Genomic DNA, 6,000 nt, shown 5'->3' on the forward strand with positions numbered 1-6,000 from the left:
GACAGGTTGACATACAAGATCAGACAGGCTTCCCCGTGGACTATGATGTTTGCAGATGACATTGTGATCTGTAGTGAGAGTAGGGAACAGGTGGAGACGACCCTGGAGAGGTGGAGATATGCTCTTGAGAGAAGAGGAATGAAGGTCAGCTGGTCTAAGACAGAATATATGTGTGTGAATGAGAGGGAGGATAGAGGAATGGTGAGGATGCAGGGAGTAGAGGTGGAAAAGGTGGATGTGTTTAAGTACTTGGGATCAACAGTTCAGAGTAATGGTGAGTGTGGAAGAGAGGTGAAGAAGAGATTACAGGAGTGGGTGGAGAAGAGGGTCAGGAGTGATTTGTGACAGACAAGTACCAGTAAGAGTGAAAGGGAAGGTCTACAAGAGGGTAGTGAGATCAGCTGTGTTATATGGATTGGAGACAGTGGCATTGACAAAAAGGCAGGAGTCTGAGCTTGACGTGGCAGAGTTGAAGATGTTAAGATTTGCACTGGGTGTAATGAGGATGGACAAGATTAGGAATAAGTATATTAGAGGCTCAGGTTGGAAGGTTTGGAGACAAAGCCAGAGAGGCAAGATTACGTTGGTTTGGACATGTGCTGTGGAGGGATGCAGAGTATATTAGGAAAAAGATGCCAAGGATGAAGCTGCCAGGTAAGAGGAAAAGAGGGAGGCCTAAGATAAGGTTTATGGATGTGGTGAGAGAGTACATGCAGGTGGTTGGTGTGACAGATCAAGATGCAGAGGACAGGAAGAAATGGAAACAGTTGATCTGCTGTGGCGACCCCTAATGGGAGCAGCTGAAAGAAGAAGAAGAAGAAGAAGATGGGGACATGATAAAATAAAGTTCTTAAGTGTATGGATTAAAAAGGATTCTGTTGTGACCTCTAATTATATGTGGGGAAAAGAGTAAAAAGATAATACAAAAATTGAGAAGTTGGAAACTCTTATTTTATTGATAGCAAGATACAAGCAGTTAAAATGTAAATTTTTAGTCTCTCTTAGTTTTATACAGAGGTCGGGCATATTTTTATCAGCCAGAGAACAAGTTATAGATAGCAATTAATAAAGAGCTGAATGATTTTATCTGGGAGGGGAAGATGGCAAGTGGGATAAGCTGAGTCTTCCAGTAAAACAAGGTGGTTTTGGATTACCTGATTTTTAGGGGTATTTCAGAGCTACTTTTAAGGCTCCTATACATAGCACAAGCAGAAAGCGTTAATTCAGAGTGAAAAGGGATGATGACGAAACAGGAGAGAAGCTCAAGAAACAAGCAGAGTCTGTGATTTTGGATGCAGATCTTCAAGGAGAATAACAGTAACCATGCAGACTATTATACTCGTGAAGTAGCAGACAGCATTGTAAGAATTAAGCCAACACAGGAATGGAGAAAGGAGATTCTTCTGAGAGGGATGACTGCGGTTAGGGATGCAGTAAATGGGCAAGAGGGGCTGGAATTTATTGGAGAAAACTGGCAAAGGAACCAGTGTATTGGGAGCAAGTAATTAAGAAGCCAAGAATTTATTTGAACTGTAGGCTAGAGACTGCCTTCTCTATCAAGGATTGATGTTAGAGTATAGGCAAAGAGGAAAAAAAAAAAGGATCATAAGTAAAATGCCAGCATTGGTGGAGTTTTTAGTAGAATCTAGAACACAAGCTGCTGTGAAAAAAATGATAATTAGTAGACCATATAAAATATTGCATGATCACTGTAAGAATCAGAGGGGGTTAGAAAGGATTGGGAAGAGAGGTTGGGTAAGCAATTCACAAAGAAACAGTGGGGATGTATACGTATGTATGGCTCCCAAATAAGCAACAACGTCTAGATGATTTAGTATCTTTACTTGGAAGTGTTTACATAGATGTTTTTTTAACCCCAAGTAGGCTCCAAAGAATTTTTCCTTTGGTAGATAGCAAATGTTGGAGGTGTGATAGAGAAGAAAGAGATAATTGGGTACATATATTTTCTGGGAGTGTAATGAGTTAGCAGACTTTAAAAATTCCCTGCAGACTACACTATCAGAAGTACTAATTGAGCAAATTAGTATAACTATGGAAATTATTTTTTGGGCTATGATACAGAATCTGAATTGCCTAGACATAGTAAGGCCTTCCTGAGTCTAATTTATCATGGATGCAAAAAAGCAATTACTAGAAAATGGAAATCTGAATCTAAACCAACTGTACTAGAAGTAGTGAATATAATCAAGGAGGTAAAACAACTGGAAATGGTATCTTTAGAAAAGGGTAGGAGCAAATTGTAGAGAAAAAAATGGGAATTGTGGGAACAGTACATGCAGAATAATGTTTTGGAGGAGGAATGGGGTTTAAAAGAAGGCAGGATTTGAATTAGCTATGTAATGTTTGACTGGTAGTAACTGAATAGATTATAAGTGATGTATGTTTGCAACTGAAAATGTCATTATGGTTTGTTTTCATTTATATGTATGATTGCCTATGTCATAAGTGAAAATTTAATAAAGATGTTTCTTATTAAAAAAAAAATAGGCATCATTGGTTTCTCTGTTACATAGACTGAGAAAGCAGGAAGAAGGTGAATCTCTTAACTCAGCACAAGAGAACCATCCTACCCCCCACACTGAATACTTTGAGATTGATAACATGGATGATTTAATCTTTTGATAAGGCCATCCTGGCCATTTTGTAAGAGTCCAGAAAACCCAAGTATCAGAAAATCATTCACATCAAAATGGAAAAGATTTGCACTGTGGTGCTACTCCAAAGGACAGCTTCCACTAACCAGCAAAACTTCCTCTGTTGCTAACCTATTTAGCTTGAGCCTGTCTTGCTCAACTATAAAAAGTTATTCATCAGACATCTCTGCCCACCTCCATATGATGCCACCTCCTTTTTTTTATAACCCCATTTTGAAACAACTTTTGAAGAGCATCGTCCATCTTGGCTTCTCAGGGCGGCACCTTCTCCTTCTCCCTCAGATCACAGTTTTGATTTGGAGAAGTTTACCCTGCCACTTTTTGAACCTGATCCACTTCTAACATCAAGTTTATGACCTCCTTTTTGGTGGCTGTAATCTCGGCTAGGAGGGTCTCCAAATTGCAAGCTCTAATGTGTACCGAGCCCTTCTTGGTTTTCCACCCTTTCAAGGTCACTCATGAGAAATCCGTCCTTCATGCCCCCCAAGGTGGTCATTGAACTATCTTTGAACCAGTATATACACTTCACAGCCTTCTTCCCTAATCCTCAAAACAGGGAACGACATATACTTCACTCCCTAGATGTTCATTGGCATCTCATTTATAACCTGGGCAAGACCAAGAACATAAGGAAAACAGACCAGTTTCTGTGGCCTTTGCTTACTCACCTCCCATTTTCTTTCCAGCAAACAAACTATTTACAAGTAGATCTCTAACTGCATTTTTTTTTCCGTTACAGACACCATGGTAAACCAGTCCCTTTCCCATTCAGAAAGTATTTCACCATGGCCACAGCAGCTATGACGGCCTTTCTTAGAGATGTTCCCACCAAAAAAAAAAAAATCATGAAAACTGCCACCTGGTCATCTGTTCACACCTTTATGAAACAATACAATCTACCCATCTTTTTCAGGACCAGGGATGGATTTTCCTTTGCTGTCTTGCAGGCCCTCTCTTCAGCATAAGCCATTTCTAACCTCCCATTGCTTTACTTTGAGATTCCTCCCAGGTTGTTGTTACTGCAGCAGTGAAACATGATGAACATAGTACAGTTGTGTCGACTTACCATAAATGTGGATGTTTGAACGTCTTCATTGTTGCAGTATTCCTTCTCTCTCACCCTGGGGTTGTAATGGGCTCCCTCTTTTCACTTATCCTCAGGATCCCTTTCCCACTGCATTAGGATGGTTGTGGCCCACTTGAAGCAGATTGGGTGCCTTGTGCTCCTGGACTGGGGCTCAGCGTGTAGGCTGCAGTTCTTTGTGCACGAAAGAGCTATTAACATGGTGCTAGCAGACAACCTGTATACCCAGACATCCTGACATCAGGGCGAAGGCCTGCTCCAGGCCTGTAGGAGGGGGAAATTTTGGCCGGTCAAGGACTTTTACAGGAAGGCAGTCGCAAGTTATTACTACAACAGTGAAAGCACTTAAGACATCTGCATTTCTGGTAAGTAGATATACATGTGTTTTCTTTCTATTCTGTTGTGCCTGGTTGGAAGTTAACTTGGTTAACTGTTGCTTCAATAGAAATGTTCTGACCTTATGGGTACTTTATTTGATAAAGGCACATGCTCATGTCTGGAGCTATTAAGATATGTTTCTTCCCTTCACTGAACTGAACCGAACACTGAATGTTAAGAATAGATTTTTATATGGATGTTGTCAGTACTAGACTTTTTAGACTAACGTGTTTGTTTTTATTAACAGATATTTTGCTGAAAGAATTCTTGCCACATGTAAATGACTTACTACAGTGCAACAAACTTGAAGGCCTGAACTCTGACCCATACTTTGAATTTGTGTTAAGAGCAAACTATGAGCATTATGTTCAAGGGCAAGCGTGACAATTATCAGATTTGTTAATCCTAAGACATGATGGCTGTTTATCATTTGTCATGGGATGGGGTATATATTGCTGCATTTTTGTTAATGTATGTTGTAAATGTCATTTATGTAAAATTAAATAGTTTGTATTCATTAGGGCAGCACGAGTTCAGCTTGTGAAATTTACATTTTTTTGTTTTAACAAATTTCTGAGCCTCTCACTGCGTTGTGTTTACCATTATTATTGACTTTTCAGTGACTGTTTAAAGGGATGAAGAGGTGCATCATGTTAGCTTTCTCCACTATCTTGCTACTATTCAATATCCCTGTGCTGCAGTTCCATGTATTGCAGTAACCTGTTAGGCAGACACTGAGCAGTAATGGAAGTAGTTTTATTCCCATCTGTCTTTTGTAGTAGGATGATCTGAGGTTCACCTCCCCGGAAGTGTACAGAATTGTTCTAGCTGAAAAAGAGTTGCAAGTTCTGAACATTTGCTCATTTGAGTGCCAGATTTAGTTCTGAAATTGAAACCTCGTTTTCATAAACCATGGTGATATGAGTTGAGATCTGAGATGCAGTGTCATTTCTGCATGTATTTTTTATTTCAAGGTTGGATCTGCCTTTTATATTACTTCTGACAGATTTATATAGCTGGTGTACAGTTTTTAGTATCTGAGACAATGAAGCAAATACTTTAAACTTTGACTTGTCATGTAGTTATAAAGAACATTTTTTGTACAGATAATTAAATGTGAAAATTTGAAGTGTTTGCTCAATAAACATACTGTTGTTTACTGTTTTCATACCACATCTTACCTTGCCTGATGATGAAGACGAAGCAGATTGATTTTGAGTCTGCATTAAAGGTTGGTTTTGCTGCAGTACTACTATGCAGTTCATTTGCAGAACAGAATACTTTTTTTGTCAGGGTTGCTTTAAAAAAAGTTGTTTGAATATGCACATAATGTTACTAGCCGTAAAAGTCTGTATTTGCAGTGTCAGCGCTAAGTCCTTTCTATTAGTTTTTCTCAGCATAGCCTTGTTATTACACTTGCTAAATAATGGCATAAAATGTCCAGCTCTAGGAAGGAAATTTTATTTGCAGTCATCTTTGAGGTTAAAGTAGCCATAGATATAAAAAAAATGCTATTTTGTGACATTCAAAAGGAGTACATTGATTCTATTTTTACTTACTTTTGTTAATATGGCTTCCATTTTTTTGATTATTTGAATTTGTATTAAGGTAAGACTGTGTACATTACATTCTAGTGTTAGTGTGATGCGTCATCTAATTTGTTGTATGACTTCCTCAGAAATTCCTCATTTTATGAGGATTCAGGAGTATGAATTTGTGGCCTGTCAGGATCTAAGCTCTATATGCAGATCATTCCTTAGACTAGGTATGTATGCCTAGAGTAAAGTAAACTCCATTTTTGTAAATGTTCTGGGTACATTTAATAGACTGCATGAGAATGAACACAGAGGTCTCTCTCTTGTA

At 38.8% G+C, this 6,000-nt stretch overlaps 1 long non-coding RNA gene across 1 annotated transcript in view; it reads left to right on the plus strand.

Annotated features, from left to right (window-relative positions):
* LOC122809514 overlaps nt 1-5,309 on the plus strand; it is a 467,712-nt gene extending 462,403 nt beyond the window's left edge. Inside the window, exon 3 of the long non-coding RNA XR_006365920.1 lies at nt 4,385-5,309. This is a non-coding gene — a long non-coding RNA (uncharacterized LOC122809514). The remainder of the gene's footprint in view (nt 1-4,384) is intronic.
* The last annotated feature ends 691 nt before the right edge of the window (nt 5,310-6,000 follow it).

The sequence above is a fragment of the Protopterus annectens genome, chromosome 1.part0, assembly GCF_019279795.1.
Source record: "Protopterus annectens isolate FY-2018-M chromosome 1.part0, PAN1.0, whole genome shotgun sequence".
Classification (NCBI taxonomy): domain Eukaryota; kingdom Metazoa; phylum Chordata; order Ceratodontiformes; family Protopteridae; genus Protopterus; species Protopterus annectens.